A 19,121-nucleotide genomic window follows, 5' to 3' on the forward strand; every position below is an offset into this window, starting at 1 on the left:
TCACTCATCCAAATAAAATAACCAACTCTGGCACCATTCCTGACACCATTAGCAACCACTCCCCAGCTTTCATTCATCGTTCAACTAGCTCTACCCCACACCAGCACCAATACAGTCTCACTCGGAACCTCAACAGCTTCAACCCCACAACTTTCTCAAATATTCTGAAACAAATGAACTGGCAAATTCTAAATACCCTTCCTCTTGACAAAGCTATAGACTATTTCAACTCTGTCTTCATAGACACTCTAAACTCTCTAGCCCCACTAAGAAACAAAGGATAAAAACTAATACTGCTCCTTGGCTATCCAAAGACACAAAACAAATTATGCATCAAAGGAACAAATTATGGAAGCTTTACCAAAACAATAAACTGCCCAATATCCTGTTCCAATACAAACAATTCCATAACCTTGCAAAACAGCTAAACACTAAGGACAAAAAATCCTACTATATTAAGCTCCAGTCCATTAATAATAAAAACCCCAAGCAATTCTGGAAATCCATAAACTCAGTTCTCAATCCAGGCTCCAAGAATAACCCCTGTCCTGACCCAAGTAAATCTGACCTCGAACTAGGCTCCGAATTTAACTAATTTTTCATAGAAACTATTTCTGACCTGATCAAGACTTTTCCCAGCAATAATCCACTTGTCCCTCATTCTTCTCCATCTAAGTCCCCTAATAAGCTGCCCCTTATGTTTGAGCTCAAACATGTCTCTACTAACTTTATAAAAAGACTTCTATCCAAACTTAAACCTTGTTCCAATGCTCCTGACAATATTCTCTCCTCCTTCTTAAAATGTGCTGCTGATGGTATAGCGCTCCCAATCAGCATCATTATTAACAGATCTATAAAAGAATCATATGTCCCTAAACTCTGGTGCTCAGCTTATATCCTTCCTCTTCACAATGGAGGCAAAAACACCAACATCTCAAACTTCTGCCCCATTGCTCTGCTCTCTCCAATCTCAAAAATCCTAGAAAAATGCATCCACCTCCAACTTATGCCTTTCCTGACCCCAAACCAACTTCTTACACCTACCCAGCATGGTTTCTGCCCAGGCCATAGCACTATAACTGCTCTACTCTCTTTCTTAGAAACTGTCAATCAAGCCCGAGATTCAGGACACTTACTATCTACAGTTCTCCTCGTTCTTTCTAAAGCATTCGATACTGTTTTCCACAAACACTTACTCTATCATATCTCAAACCTACATCTCTCACCAAATACTTTACTCTTGTTCTCTAGTTACCTGTCAGATAGATCAGAGGCAGTTAAATGGAAGAACTCCACCTCTACCTTCTTAACTACCCCAACCGGCATACCACAGGGGTCCATCCTTCTCACCTTTGCTTTTTAACATCTTTATCATTAACTTTCACACTGGTATTCCTGATGCCAAAATTATTCAATATGCAAATGATTCAACTTTAGTTTGCTCTGCCTCAAACATCACTGTACTACTGACTAAAACCCAAATTGATTTTTCAACTACTGAAAATTGGATGCGCCAAAACCACCTCTCTCTCAATGCAAATAAATAAAAAATTCTACTATTCCCTCCCACAAAAATTTACTCCTATGACAAAAATGCATTCAAAGCCCTTAGTCAAACCAACTCACCTATAGATGTGATTCCTTTCACTAAACTTCTTGGCATTACTATAGACGAACACCTCATGTTTGATATCCATATTCAACAAAATATAAAGAAAACCCACCAAAAGTTAGGTATGCTTTACAGGAATACTCTCTTTCTCTCCAACTCTACTAGGCATACTCTGGTGGGTCTATATTATATTTTTGAAAGTTTCAAACATTGAACAGCATATGGTCGACACCATATGAGTGATGTTTGAAATTTCGAAAATATAATAAAAAAAATAAAAATAAAAAACTGTACTTACCTAAACACTGTAGGCAGGGGGCAAGCCCCCGTGCACCCCCCCATGTGGGGATCTGCACTCCCCACACCCCCGCTACCTAAATATTCCTACTCCAAGATCACACTGCATTGAAGAAAAGGGAAAATATTCCCTACGGTGATTTCCGTGTTACGCGAACGATGTTTCGACCAATCGGGTAAGCTCAATACATGTTCGCCGTTTACAATTTTCAATCACGCGATAGGAACCCTACTCTGGCCACTACTTATCTTCTTACTTCCTTATTATATATTGCCCCTCTTCTAAATAACCCATCCTCCTTCATCACCTCCAAACTAGAAAACTGCTATAATAAAATCTCTAAATTTGCCACCAAATCCAAAAATTCCACCCATCACTGCCTTACCCTTCAATCTCTGAATTGGCTAGAACTCACAAACTACCCAGACCACCTCCAACTCACCACTGCACACAGGCTTGTATTTCACCCAAAAAAATGTCCGGCTCTAACAAACATCCTTCCCCCTTACACCCCTAACAGAACTCTCAGACCTGAACACCAAAACTTAATTACTATCCACAAACCTAAACAACCTCCTGGCCAACTTCTCCTCTCTTTCTCACTAGGCAAGAAATGGAATTCTCTCCCTTCCACTCTAAGGACAATATCAAACTCAAAAAACTTCAAAACCTAACTTTTCAAATACCTGTCCACTAAATGGAAATGTACCTGCTTTCACCCTACCTAATTCTATTTAAGTATATGCCCCAGGAGGTTTTCTCCCAGGTTCCTAAGCTCTCTATAACTCTCATAGCTATTTCCTAATGAGTGGATCTAAGCTCTCTGCAACTCCTATAGCTACTCATCACACAATTCCAACTTTGTAAATATTGTAAATAGCATCTTACTTTAAATGACTGCATGTAAAGTTTCTCCATACTTACTTTAAATGTGTGTATGTAAAGTCTTTCCACACTTAAAACAAGAATGTATGCTCAAATGAATCTGTACAGTACAACCCTTAAGATCAATCACAATTAATTTTGTTGCTCATGCTTGACATTGAATGTACATATTTGTAAACTGTTCTATATACTGTATCTTTTATACTTTTGTATCTTTACTGTATTATGTATCTTGGAGCTTTTCTCCTCAGTCCTCCACTGAAAACGGGGACATTTTGGCCCAGTAGACTTCCCCGATAATCAAACTGGAAATAAATAAATATGGCACATATGGAAGTCGTATCAACTGCAAGGGTTGTCAGCACAAACATTCCAGATAATTCCCATACCATAACATATAACTTGGCAGTTGTTCAAGTGGTAGACCTTACAGTTAATGTAGACTATACCCTGTTCCCCAGGTGTTGTTCTCATGTGTACATGACAGAGATGAATGGCACAGATTACTGGAGGGTAGTCCGATATATGTTATAATTGTAGCATTCTTGTGACCCTCTCCAAAAATATGTGTGCTCTCTGCCAAGTTGAAGCATAGCATGCAGGAATGTTTGGAAGACCCTGGATACTGATGCCTATGACATGCTAGGCATGTCCCCTGGTAGTCTGTTAAAGGTACCTGTGACTAAGATACTAAGTTCAACACATACCTTAATTTCCACTGGGATGGGTTGCTTGCATTTGGATCTGTATCAGACTCAAGGCTGCCAGAGGTCGAACAGTTCCTGTACTGTGCTGTTGGCCTGCAAAGCCTTCACCCTCTCTGTTTATGGTTATTGGCAGAAGCAGCAACAGCTTCAGCCTGCAGTACAGACAAGTGTATTTAAAAAGTACCTACTACTAATAATCTGTCTGTTCTTACACTGTCCCCTGGATTTACGAAAGCTTGCACGGAGTGCAAGAAGAGTGTAGGAGCTCACGCCGGCGATATGTCTGTCGTGCGATCCAGGTACAGCTGGCAGGGGAGTGCACGAGAGCTGCTAAAGCTACTCTTGCACAGACAGCGTCATGGTATGCAAATTACCTCATTTGCTGGTGAAAGCCATGCAAATGAGGTAAATTTGTGATCTAGGAAACACTAACCTGTCCGTGGAAGATTAGTGTTAGCTGCAGAAATGGACTCTGTTGGTAACGGAGTACATTTCTGCAAATAGCTAAACGGAGCTATGACAGCTCAAAATAAAGGATGCATACAGTTGAGGAAGCATGCCAATGGCCAAACATAAAGCCATTGGCATTTTAAAATGTTTAAAAATATAAAAAAATTTACCCCCCCCGCCCCGATCTCCGATGTTTAAGCATAGCGCAGCACCATGCAAATGTGTGGCGCTTATAAAAACAAGAAAATAATTAAAAAAAAAAGCCAAAAATAGGCATTTTCACTAAAAAGCTTGTTCTGCCATGCAGGTGAATGGCAGGCTGAAGACAACATGGCCATTAAGTAATGGTTGCTAAGGGGGGGAAGCTCAGTGTGAGAGATGTAACCATGCATTACTAGGCAATCCTATGCAAATAAGGATAAGGACAGTGAATCCCAATTTTCCCCAGCATGTGAAGCATATCCCAAGAGTGTAAGAGTAGGAGTAGGTGAGTAGAAGAGTAAAATATAGGTGACATCATGAGGGGGTGTGTCAAACAGGCTGTAAGCTAATTGGAGGACAGTGGCTTGTGTTTGCCCCGAGTTGCTCAGGATTGCAAGAGGCATGCCTACAGTTTTCCTATTTGAAAACCTCAAACCAAAGGTGCACACTGTTAAAAATAGGAAACTCCTTGGAAACATGCACACAGCGTATGGGCACATTTGCGCGGTGCTGCCCCGGGCAGAAACAGAAAGGAAAAAGGAAGGAAAAGAAGTAGTAGGAAGTTAACCAAGGAGAACTAGCAGAGCTGCCAGGTGAAATATATCAGAATCAGCCAATTACACAGGCAGCAAACTAGCCCAGCCCAGCACTTTGAACTCTGCAAACAGCACCCCCCCCCTATTTTTTCTCAAGAACTCTGCAACACTGCAGTACACAAAGAGGGAAAGCTTAAAAAGCTTAAGTCAGACAAAATGTTAGGGGCTGCTCTTGCTCTCATAAACCAACATGTGCAAGGTGCTGAGGGTGGTGATGTTGTGAATGCTGCTGAGCAACCCACAGTGAGGAGACGGAGAAGAGTGTACAGATCCAGGGTAACCTACCAGGGGCTACATGAGCTGGAGATAGTGGAGCACTATAGGGTGGACAGAGACCTCCTACATCAAATTGTTGAGCTTTGCTGACCATGCCTCACACACAGAACCAACAGAGGGAAACCCATCCCAGTGGATACCAAGGTATGTGTAGGCCTAAGTATACTAGCTACAGGTACCTTCCAAAGACCAACTGGTGATATGATGGGGATTTCACAGGCATCAGCATCCAGGGTACTCCACCAGTTCCTGGATGCCATATCAGCACATGTCGGTGATCACATATATTTCCCCAATTCCCATGAATCATTCGCCAGAAATATGCATCTTTTCCACCAAATAGCAGAATATCCTGAGGTAGTGGGTGCAATAGACTGCACACACATACGCATTAAAGCAACACCCGGTGAGCGGGGTAGGATCTCCATCAACTGCAAGGGCTTCCCCTCCATCAACTGCCAGTTTGTGTGCGATGCCCAAGGCATAATAGTGAATGTGTGTGCTGGATGGCCTGGAAGTTATCACGATTCCCACATTTGGCATCTGACCCAGCTGTACTAGAGATTTGCCAATGGGGACATCCTTGAGGGTCACCTAGTGGGGGACGCTGGATATGCACTGGAGCCGTGGCTGATGTCACCCATCAGAAATGCACACACACCAGAACAAGAGCTCCAAAATGAGGCACATGCACAAACAAGAAACATAATTGAGCGTGCGTTTGGGATGCTCAAGTCACGGTTCTGGTGCCTGGACACATCTGGTGGAGCCTTGCAGTACTCACCAACTGCATGTACCCAAATTGTTATGGTATGTGCCATGCTACGCAATATGATCCTGTGGAAACAGCTGCAGCAGGAACAGCATGGGGCAGGGCCAAACAGCCCCCCACCATTGCCAAGGCCTGCACAGGCACAGCGTGACTCGGAGGAGGAACAACCTGAGCCTGCCCCAGTAGGCAGAAGGAGGCGTGCCCAGTATGCCCTGGCCTTGGCAAAGAGGCAACACATAGCACATACACTGACTCAGTAGGTGCCCTGGAAATGACAACTCTCACTGATTTGCACATACAGTAAAAAGGATGCCTAACTTGACACTACCTGTTTTCAAACATGTATAGGGAGTGTACTATGTGCATCTGACATAAGCAGCCCTGCAGCACCACCTGAGGCATGAGTGCTGTATTTTAAGCAATATAAAGCACTGCTAAGCACATTTTACCAGTATAGAGCATATTTAAATACAATTACGCGTAGCTGCGCACCGCTCTAACCAGTGCAACGTCGGGCAACGTCAGGCAAAGTTGGACAACTTTGGGCAAATTCGAGCAAAGTTGGGTAAACACGCTCACACCTGCTTTACTGTTCCTTAACCAGTCAGGTCTGCCCAGCAGGAAAATAAAAAGCAGTGACAGGGCTCAAACTCAGGATACTTTGCACTATAGTCATAGTACTGAACCACTAAGCCATGACAGCATTTCACTGGCACAGACACAACTTAAGTCACTCACACATACCAGTTGGGGAGGGGTCACATATCTAACAGTCACAGCCAGCAGGACAATTGTAGACAAACGCAAACACAAAGAAATGCTGTATCATGCCCTCTGAAGAGGAATATGAGTAACCTCCCCTCAGGCCTATGTAGACAGATAACAGCAGGCCAGGCAGTGTGATGTGGGTTGGATAGGCTATGAAGTCACAAACTAATATGCCTGTAATTGGAAGCTAAGATCTGTAGTACAGTGGCATGCCGCAAACCAGTTTGATAGGCAACAGTACAGACTGAAATGGAGTACCTGACATAGCAGTGCAGGCATAGCAAATGTGTATAAGTGTCAGGTGTACCCCTCATCCTATGTACACCCACAGTAACAATCAGGTGTGCCCCTGGGTAGAAATGTACAAATAATAGCTGTCCCCCTGTATGTAGAAATGTTGATAAGTCTATGCAAATTGACTCATGGAAGCCCTGCAGGCACAGCGTGCTTCCTGTCGATGTACAACACAAAGGTGAACCCTGAAGTAAAAACCAACTTGAATTTTCACACACACACATATATATATATATATATATATATATATATATATATATATATATATATATCTTTATATACCCATAGTGGGCATGCTCACACACTTAAACAAATGAAGCAAATGTCAGTCAACAACATACTGAAAGGTCATACTGGGCATGCTCACACACAAACAAATGAAGCAAATGTCAGTCGACAACATACTGAAAGGCCATACTGGGCATGCTCACACACTTAAACAAGCTAAGCATATTTCAGTCAACAACATACTGAAAGGTCATACTGAGCATTCTCACACACTTAGGCCATGTCTGAGTACAGCAGTGGGCTACACATATCTGACAGTTGCAGTTCTTACTCCAGACACATGTCACTATTCAGCAATCCTGCCTTGCACACACAGTGATATGAAAACAGACCCATATAATATATTGGACCCCTGTCATAAACAAACTATGTAATACAAGTACTTAAGCTGTTCAAAGAAAGTGAAAATCCAAAGAAGATCAATAAATCTCCAATCAGTATCATCAAGAAACAATGAGCACTCCTAACATTAACCAAGCCATGTTCTGCCAAAATATTGCCAAAGAGTCCATAGGGAACCATGAAGCTTTCTATAGCTATGTCATAAATATCAATGTAAACTCATATATGTTCTGAGTCAGTGCAAATTGTAAATGAAAACATGTACATGACTGACATTGCCAACATCTTGTCAGACAGGTTCATACATATTTACCCCCCTCTCACTGACAAAAGGGCCCATTACCATACCTGGAGATTGTGAAAACCCAGAAATCACATATACAGTTGTTATACAGCTCTATCCAAACCTAAAAACATGGTGTCTATGGGATGACATGGTGTCCCTGGCTGTGGTATATGTGAACTCCAAAACAGACCGTGCACCTGAACAGTCTGTTGAGACTCACCCTCTGTACAGGATATGAAACTGTTGAATGGGTTACAGCAACGTTTGGCAACACTCCACAAGTGTTGGTGCACAACAGACCATGGGAACTATTGTCTTATAAGCATAATAAGCCTGATCTGCAAGGCCATGGAGTCCATCATTATGGAACTCCTAAAAAGAGCTATTGGGAGCCTACAAACACCCAACCCTACCCATTTTGGTTTGGTCCCTAAACCTGCTAGGCAGGTTTCAAGGCATTTACCCAGGACATACATTAATGGAATGAGCTCCATACAGCCTACATAGACCTTGAAAAGCCCTTTTTCAACATCCCACACACATGTCGTATCCACAAAATCAACAACCTGTGCATAAACACGTATGTCATCTGATGGATTGCCAACTGGGGCACAGATAGATCCCACAAGGTAAGAATTGTGGTCTCTCTGGTGGACTGTAAGCTGGTAACAACTGCTGTCCCCCATGGCTCAGTCCTGGGACCCCTCCTGTCTGGTGTATACTTTTCAGAAACACAGTCAAACACACTAGGGCTATGGTTAGCAAAGTTTGTGGATGACTGCAAAAAGGTTGTCATAATCGATGTTTGGGACAACAAAGACATCCTTAAAAAGCATCTCAGTCAGACAGATGTGGTGTCAAAATTATGGACTCGAGCAACAGTCATACAAATACCACATAGGTGCCAACACCCTAAATATGAAGGTAATAATAAGGGATCTATGGACAAATGTGGACAGTCATCTCTACTTTCAGAAACACATTCACAAAGTGGTTAGAAAATCATGCTATGTGTTCCCTCAAATTGCTAAATCTTTGCATGTAGGTCAAAGGAGGTTTCCTCTACTCGTCAGTCATCAGACCCATCAGAGAGTACCACGACACACTTACGATGAATCTGACTAGGCACCTTCAGCAGCTGGAAAGACCACTGAAGTACCTCAACAAGAGGATTACTGGCCTCAAACAGCTGCCCCATGCAACAAGACTGAAGTAACTTGATCTGTACTCTGTTGCATACCATCTACTCAGGCGATCTCTGCCCAACAGACAGGTCCATGTCCAATGCAGAACTGATGTACATGCTCTATCTGAAGTAAACCCAAGCTCACTGTGCCACATGCTCTAGGGATATAATCATCACAACAATAAATAGAACATGTTGGGGGGATACATTACTAACTCGCAGACTTCCCTTGCTTTGGAACAATCTCCCAACCTACATTAAGCTGAGTCCCTCACTGACACTCTTCCAGAGGAGCCTTGATGAGTGTATGTGAAACTGAACTGTCACACCATGGATCACTTCATCAGCTCTACTACACAGAGGCATAGGGAACTAACCCCATGTGTGGTGATAGCTGCACACTCTAGCCATACTAATATATGCCTTCAAGCAGATAGCCTATTACCTACCTATGTACCTATATATATATATATATATAGGGGGAACACAATATAATAAGCCAAAGATGGATGGGCAGAGATGTGTGTAAGAAGGTGACCATGACAGGGAGCCATCCAGGACTGTCCCACCCAGCACACATCCCAATGGCACAAAAGACATGAGGTGCACGTCTCACCCACTGTGCATAATATCCACCAGTATATGTAAGCATTACAGTGTATGTGGTGCATGTGCCTGCTGTACAACATGACTGTACAATGAAGTACACATCTACTATCTGTAGACATGTACCTGTCACATAGGTTCATAGGTATGTAGTAGACTATCTTCACAAAGGCATATATTATTCTAGAAAAGTTGTGCAGCTTTCACCACCCCTTTGGTTAGTCTCCTAATCCCTAGTTCTAATAGTTAATACCCTGAGCCCCTTTCTAGTGGGGCTGCTGATGTGATGCCTGGCATGAATTGTATGCTTCCCATCCACTCATCAAGGTTCCTATTGAAGAGTGTCAGCAAGGGGCTCTGTCTGATGTACATTGGGACTCTGTTCCACAGTAAGGTAAATCTCTGGGATGGTACTCTCTCCCACCAGCATGTTGTATTTATTGCTGTGATGAGGTTCATATCTCTGGAGTGTGTAGTGCAACTCAATTTTGTTATCTTTAGATGGAGCATGTTCAACAGATATGTGTTGGACATGGCTCTGTATGTTAGGCAGAGTGTGCCTCTGGGTAGGCGGTACGCAACGGAGAACAGATTTAGTTTTACCAGTTGTGTTGCATAACACAACTGTTTGAGGCCAATAATCCTTTTGGTGAGGTACCTCTGTGGTCTCTCCAGCTGCTGGATATGCTTAGTCGAGTACATCCAAAATGGTGCATTGTACTCAATGATGGGTCTGATGACTTAAGAGTAGAGGGCCACCACTACCTCTTTTGATTCTGATGCAAACCCTTTGTTGATTAGGTGGGCCACATAGGATTTCCTAATCACTTTGGCAACATGGTTGTCAAAGGAAAGATGAATATCTACTTGTATCCCCAGATCCCTTATTACCTTGTCAGTTTTTAGGGGGTAACACCTATGTGGTAGTTTGTGGGAACTTTGTTTTCCCCAAAGGGGATTACTATGCATTCTTTCATATTGAGCTTGAGGCCATGATTCTGACACCACACATCTGTCTCATAGAGTCCCTTCTGGAGAATATTTGTGTCATCCAGGGAATCTATTATGGCAAACACTTTACAGTTCTCAGCAAACTTAGTCAACCACAACCCTCCTGTGTTGGCATGTACTTCTGAAAAGTATATACTAAACAGGAGGGGCCCCAGGACTGAACTCTGGGGGACACCAGTTGTTACCGGTTTAGAGTCTAACATGTAGCCAGCAACTTTTAATTTGTGGGATCTATCTGTGAGCCAGTTTGCAATCCATCTTGTGATGTATGGATTTATGCCCAGGTTGGTGAGTTCATCTATGATACCTGACTGGGGAATGGTGTCAAAGGCCTTAGCGAGGTATAGGTAGGTTGTGTGGAGCTTCTTTCAATCATCTGTAGCCTGGGTAACTGTCTCAAAGAAATCCACACAGTTCAGGAGGCATGATCTGCATTTGATGAAGCCAAACTGTGTGTGCTCAACTGTGTGAAGGTTCCCAATGTCTTTATTGTTGACTTCCATTATGATTGGCTCCATTGCCTTGCATATCAGACTTGTAAGGCTCATAGAGCAGGAATGCCAATGGTCTTTTGTGGCCCCACCCATGTGGAGTGGGAAGAACATTGCTGTGCAACATTCTACGGGTACATATCCTGTAGAGAGGATGTAGAGAGAGGTGTAGGTATCCTTCATAAATATGGATACATCCTCACCCTATGTGCTATGATCCAGGTTCTGATGATGGAAGGTATGGAATGAGTAGTATCCTGATAGTGCTTTTGTGCTCTCTGGAGCCTTGAACTAGATTTCTGTTACTGCATAGATATCAATATTCACCATACTGAGAAGTGCCTTGAGTGTGTGCATTTGGAGGCTGAGACTTCTGGCAATGAGTAGCATTTAGCTCACTTTGTGGTTATTTCTGTTGGTTACGGGGTTTGGTTTGTCCTGAGTGACCAGTGTTCCACACCTGAAGTCAACACCTCATTGGTCTGATCCGACCATAAGCTAATTACCCTACATATCCACATTCTGCCCCCACCCCCCATTGAGGAAACCATGTTAAAAAATTTCTCCAAAGCCAACTTCATGCTTCTTAAGACAGAAGTGGTGAGCTTCATGACACCCATGCAGATGGACAATACAGTTACGACTACTGAATCCTACACAATTGCACTTTATAAGCATTTACATGAGTGCATGGATCATGCTATCCCAAACAGAACCAAGACGCTATCCTCCAATAAAGGAAGCCAATCTGGAGGTCCCCTGCCATAAACAAACTGTACAACAGAAGGAAGAAACTGTTGCAAAAGCGAGTTAAATCCCATGAGTGGAGGAGCTCCCTGGTCAGCCTCAGTAAGAAGCTGTGATCCCTGATAAAAATCCTCCAAAGCTAGTTATGAAAACAAAATCACCACTGATTCTAAAGACAACCACAAAGCATTATATAGCTATGTCAAGAATCTCAATGGCAACATTCAGATCAGCTCTGAGTTACAGCACAATGGCACTAAATATACAGACCCAACTGATATTGCCAACATCCTGGCAGATAGGTTCAGTGCTAACTTTACCTCCCTCTCATCCATTAAAGAGCTCATCTCTATACCGGAAGAATGCAAAGTTCCTGTAATCATGGCTGCACAGGTAAAAACCACACTCTCCAAAGCCAGGAACACAGCATCCATGGGACCAAACAACATCCCAGGCTGCGTTCTACATGAACTACAGAACGAACTGGCACCACACCTAAGTACCATATTCAATCATAGCCTCACCTCAGGCTTTGTGCCTGCTGAATGGCGCACTGCGATGGTTATCCCACTACACAAGGGGGAGCCACTACAGAACCCGGGAACTAGTGCCCCATTTGCCTAATGAGCCTGGTCTGCAAGGCCATGGAACGCATCATCATGGAACTTATAAACAAAGACTCTGGTCCCCAACCAGTTCAGATTTGTAAAAGGCAGGTCATGTCTCCTAAACCTGATAGACTTCTTTGAAGTGGTCACCAAAGCCATAGACAAGGGTAAGGTGGTTCACACAGCCTATCTAGATCTTGCCAAGGCTTTTGACACCACCCCCCACTCTGGAATTTTAGATAAACTCACTAAACTAGGTATAAATCCCTATGTCACAAGATGGGTTGCCAACTGGCCCACTGACAGAACCCACACTGTGAAAGTAGCAGACTCCACATCCGACTTCAGACCAGTGACAAGTGGAGGACCACAGGGTTCAGTCCTAGGTCCTGTCCTGTTTGGTATCTACTTCTCTGAAGTACAGGCTAACACAGAAGGTCTTTGGCTAATGAAGTTTGCAGATGACTGCAAACTAGGAGCCATAATCAAAACTACTAACGATGTGGACATCCTACAAAAGGGCCTCACTGAGACAGATGCCTGGTGTCAAAGCCATGGCCTCAAGCTCAATGCCAAAAAGTGCATTGTCATCCCCTTTGGTAAAAACTCTGTACCCATGAACTATAACATAGGCGGTAGTATACTTAACACCGAAAGTGTGATAAGAGACCTTGGGACACAGGTGGACAGTAGTCTCTCCTTTGATAATCACATCACCACAGTAGTCAGGAAATCCTTCTACATGGCACACCTCATCACAAAAAGTTTCTCATGCAGAAAAAAAGAGGTCATTGTTCCCCTCTAATCATCACTCATTAGATCCATTATAGAGTACAACGCCCCTTTTGGTATGTACCTCACAAGACATCTACAACAACTGGAAATGCCGTAGAAATACCTCACAAAGAGGATTACTGGCCTCAAACACATGCCCTACACAGTCCGTCTCAAAAAACTCCAGCTTTACTCCTCCGCATATTGCCTACTCAGAGGTGATCTCTGCCTATCATACAAAGCTATGTCAAACTCAGAGCTGTTGGACATGCTCCACTTAAAGAAATCCCAATCCCTTCGAGCTACACACCCTAGGGACCTAAACCTTGTCACCACAATAAACAGTACATGCCAGAGGAATAGATTCCTGTCCCAGACATTTCCCATACTCCATAATAAACTATCTATCTATATCTAACAAAGCTCCTAATTAGGACTCTTCAAGAAAAATCTTGATGATTGGATGGGAAATAGGAAATTCACCCCGGGGATCACTTCTGTGTCTCTGCTTGACAGTGACACAGGAAAATAAATGTCTTGGGTGGCAAAAGCCAGGGTACCTTTTTGGCTGGGCTTGTATGGGCTCCAGGGCCGATAGCCTAGTACCTACCTATGAACCTATGAACCTTTGAGCCTTGCCTAAAAAAGGTAATATGGGGACAGCAAGAGCCTTGGCCAGTATAAAGAAGCATAGGGGTGACAGGTGCAAGCCATCTCTAGCGAAGCAACGAGGCTTGTCTATCATGCCATTACAGGCAGACAGAGACTGGATCCCCTTTGAATGACACCAGAAGCTCAACCAATTGTTGAAGTTTATCATCTTTCTGTTATAGTGCAGTATCATGTAGGTGAAAGTAAGATGCTACTCAAGGTCAGGGTCATACTAGCCTGGGCTACATGATCATAGAGCTACTATATATCTCTTGTCATGTTGTCCTGGGAGGTATGTCTCAGATCATTCACACTGACATGTACAAAGAACGCATCATATATGTACCTGTTCTGGAGTGATGTAAGTGCTTGTGTTATGTGGCAGATCATAGCACCTGACAGACAACTGACAGTAACCTTCCCCTTGTCCAGCCGAGTGAGTGGAACATCTGTGTGCCTGACTATGGAGTCACCTAATACTAGTGTGTTGGGTATGTTGTTTTGCCTTAGGGCCTGTTGTGAGGCACACTGCTTTGGTGTATTATGTGTTTTCTGGCATGTGCTTGGAGGTGCATGTTGCTTTCTCGTCTGCTTAGGAGGACACTCTCTCTTTTTCAGATTAATATTTGTATTCTCCGAGTATGGTAATGTGTATTTATGTGTGTATTTTGCTGGTGCTTATATTGTAGGTCTATGTGAGACTGTTAGTGGTGTGGCTGTATGACCCTACTCCTCTTGACTGTATTGTCCGGTATTGGGTTGACAGAGCTTAGCCACCAGTTTGACCCTGTGTGTGCCAGCATGTGGTGCATCAACCCATATATGATATGGTCATGGCCTATGCATACAATACACTCACAGTACACCTAGTATGATAAGCCTGCTGAAGTTAGCAAATGTGAAAAAAACCTTTGGGCAAACTGTCAGCAAGTAATGTTTGTATTGCACCCTGTAACTCCATATTGATTGCTGAAGTCTAAAGACATATTTAGTTTGGATTAAGAACCCCACACTTGCCAACTGTGTGTCTGTGTGTGTGTGTCTGTCTCTCCCTGGGGAGAGAGCAACCTTTTTGGAGACTACTCACACCCCTTAAAAGTGGTATACCCATCTTTGTCAGGTCTGATGATGTCACCATCCTATAAATATACCTGTGGAAAGGTGAAATTCCAGTAATGTGTATAGTGCGTTGTGTAATGGGTACTGCAGTAATATCATAATATAGTTAGGCAGGGGTTTGAATCTTGCACTTGCCAACTGTGTGTGTGTGTGTGTGTGTCTCCCTAGGGAAGAGCAATCTTCTTGGAGACTACTCACACCCCTTAAAAGTGGTATGCTCATCTTTGTCAGGTCTGATGATGTCACCATCCTACAAATATACCTGTGGAAAGATGATATCCCAGTAATGTGTATCGCGTGTTGTGTAAATGCATACTGCTGTAGTCTCATAATGTAGTTAGGTAGGGATTTGAATCCTGCACTTGCCAACTGTGTGTGCTTCCCTGGAGAGGAGCAACCTTTTTGGAGGCTAATCACACCCCTTAAAAGTGGTATACTCATCTTTGTCAGGTCTGATGATGTCACCATCCTACAAATATACCTGTGGAAAGATGATATCCCAATAATGTGTATCGCGTGTTGTGTAAATGCATACTGCTGTAGTCTCATAATGTAGTTAGGTAGGGATTTGAATCCTGCACTTGCCAACTGTGTGTGCTTCCCTGGAGAGGAGTAACCTTTTTGGAGGCTAATCACACCCCTTAAAAGTGGTATACTCATCTTTGTCAGGTCTGATGATGTCACCATCCTACAAATATACCTGTGGAAAAGTGCAATCGCAGTAATGTGTATAGCACATTGTGTAAATGCATACTGCTGTAATATCATGATATAGTTAGGTAAGGTTTTGAATTCTGCACTTGCCAACTGTGTGAGTGTGTGTGTCTCCCTGGGGAGAAGCGCAACCTTTTTGGAGACTACTCACACCCCTTAAAAGTGGTATACTCATCTTTGTCAAGTCTGAGGATGTCACGATCCTACAAATATACCTGTGGAAAGATGAAATCCCAGTAATGTGTATAGTGCATTGTGTAAATGCATACTGCTGTAGTATCATAATGTAGTTAAGAAGGAGTTTGAATCTCTCACTTGCTGAATGTGTGTGATACCATTGGTCAATGTGGAGTGGGTTTTGATTTTTCTAGTGTATTACATATCACAATGGCAACTGTATGTGCATTACACATGTAAGGTAGCTGTGGGGCAAAGCCATATACATACATGTGACCTCAATTATTTCATAGGTGGGCACTCTGCTTTCTGCATGAAAACACCTGTTAGCTTTGCCAGAGTGTGCTGGCACTTTCCAGACCTTAGGTCACTTCTCTATGCTTGTGACAAGCTTAGCCACTGCAGTGATCCCTGGGCTACATCTTCTGTTTCACATCCACTCATCACAGTTTCTATTGAAGAGTGTGAGTGAGGGTTTATGCTTGAGGTATATTTGAATGCTGTTCCAGAGCAAGCAAAGTCTGGCAAAGATGACTAATCATTATAGGTGTGCAACAACCTCTGTGGATCTGCATGAAAACCCTTTATTGCTTATGTGCTCCACAGAGGGATTTCCAAAACCCTTTGGTAATGTGATTATCAAAGGAGAGATGACTAAACACATGGCTCTATGTATACATTAGTACCTGTTCCACATTTTGGGGGCTACTACCTATGTGGTACTCTGGGGATACTTTGTTTTCTAAAAGTGGATAACTATGCTTTTTTTGGGTTATAGCTTTACAGCATGAGTTTGACACCAGGTATCTGTCTCTATGATACCCTTTTGGAGGATGTGTGTGTCATCTGGAGAATACAGTATGCATTTTCATCAAATGTGGGCAGACATATCCCGACTGTGTTTGCCTGTACCTAAGAAAACTATATGCCAAACAGGAGTGGTCCCAGGACTGAATGCAGATGAATACCACTTGTTACTGGCATATAATTGTACACGGAGGCTGCAAATGTTAGTGTGTGTCCGACATCTGTGCGTCAGTTGTCAGTCCATCATCTAACAATCGTTTATGGTCAGTCTGTTGAGTTTATGTATAATACCAGAATGTGGGATGGGTATGAATTGCTGGTGAGCTATAGCTTGGCTGTGTGGACCTCCCCTCCCTCACCTATAGCCTTGTTAACTGGCTTGAAGTCTACTAGGTGTAGGAGCCATGATCTGGCCTTTAGAGAACCTAAGTGGGTATGGTGCAATGTTTGCAGGTTCATAATGTCTCTGTTAATGAGTTCCATAATGCTGTGCTCCATAGCCTTCCAGATAACAGTTGTCTGGCTTATAGGGTGAGAGTTTCCAGGATCTGTTGTAGTTCTACCCTTAATCAATTTATGTTAACATTTGCACTGGGTGTGACGAGGGTGGACAGGATTAGGAATAAGTATATTAGAGGATCAGCCCAGGTTTGAAGGTTAGTAGACCAAGCCAGATAGGCAGGATTAAGTTGGTCTGTACATGTGCTGAGGAGGGATGCAGAGTATATTGTGAAATAGATGCTAAGGATAAAGCTGCCAGGTAACAGGAAAAGAGGAATGCCTAAGACAAGGTTTATGGCTGTGGTGAGAGAGGACATGCAGGTGGATGGTGTAACAGCGCAAGATGCAGAAGGCAGGAAGAAATGGAAACAGATGATCTACTGTGGCGACCCCTAATGGGAGCATCCGAAAGGAGAAGAAGAAGAAGAAGATGTTGTAGCTCAACCCTTGTGGACTGTGAACACCATTACCGTGTGTCATTCCACAAGTATGTAACCTGTATAGAGGCTGCATCTGGACAGAGTGATTAGGTGAGTGTTGACTTCATATGTCAGCTTGTGTATGACATAGCCAGGGACACTGTCCAGTACCATTGCTACTGTGGTTTGGACTTTGGTAAAGAGATGTTTTAACTAGAGTGTCTGTGAATCATCAGGTTTTACATTCTTCAGGTCTGGAAATGTGGCCCTTGTGTAACGACAGGGTGGTGAAATCCGCATTCAAACTGTCTGCCAAGAAATTGGTAATGTCAGTCAGATAAGTGTACTTTGTGACCATTTACATTAACTGTGACCCGATGTGAGATTTCCCCTGTAGATTATAAACAACACTAAAGAAAGCTTTAGTGGTGTCTTTGGAATCCTTGCCATTTTGTATTTTGAAGCTTGCCTTGTATGTTTAATGAGGGCTTGTATTTTCCCAATGATACTGACCAGAGAGGTTATCCCTTCTTAGTATGTAACTCTTTTTTGGTACAACTTCACACCTTCTATTATATATTTAGTTTATGGCAGGGGTCCATGAGATTAATGCACTTTTACTGTATAAGTGATAATTTTTTGTGTTTGTGATAACACAGTCTATGCAACCCAGTAGGTGAACAGTGTGCATTACTAAAGGATTATGCAGCTGGGACAGTGTTAACCTTAGTAATGCAAACCAATGACAGATAGCAACAACAGCATCACCCACAGCACAGTGTCAACCCGTTTCATACACAAACATGCGTACTCAAGTTCCAAAATGTGTGTAGTACAATGCATACTGGCCACCAATAGAAACTATGGAGTGTTAACACTGGCCAGTACAGGGCATGTCACCCTGCCCATGTGTCCAATATGCATGTACATGCAGACAGTGCACCTCCACAATGTTCACAAATGGACACCTGCAAACGTGTGTTGTACGCACGCCACACTTACTGTCCACTGTATAACGCATGCTGACACAACTACACATATCAGCCAAGTGGCACATGGGCAAACAAAACACAACTGGAATAAACATTGGTGAAAACAATACAACATTTCTAATTACAGCTTTAATGCATCATGCTTGCTCAGCTACACCTTCAAGGATATCATTACACTTTACTGCTGGCAACATGCTACACATCCAACCATTGCTATACTTTATTAAAGACACCCTGTGCATCAGCACCATGTTAGCCTGTTCCTGCATCAATCTTACAGATTACAGGAGGTGGCACAGGTTTCATCATATGCACAGGGTGTTGTTGGTTTGCCAGAGGCCTACACTGAGCCATACAATCAACATGTGTGTGTGAGTGTGTGTGTGAGGGCCATGAGTACTGTTATGGGCCAATGTTGATGCCATGTGTATGGGTATGAGTTTGCCCTAGGTTTCTGGTTTATGTGTGTGTGTCTGCATGCACACAGTTCCACCAGGTGGCTGCCATCTATGGGGATTTGTGATACAGCTACAGACTGCACCT

This window comes from Protopterus annectens, chromosome 5.part0, assembly GCF_019279795.1.
Source record: "Protopterus annectens isolate FY-2018-M chromosome 5.part0, PAN1.0, whole genome shotgun sequence".
Classification (NCBI taxonomy): Eukaryota; Metazoa; Chordata; order Ceratodontiformes; family Protopteridae; genus Protopterus; species Protopterus annectens.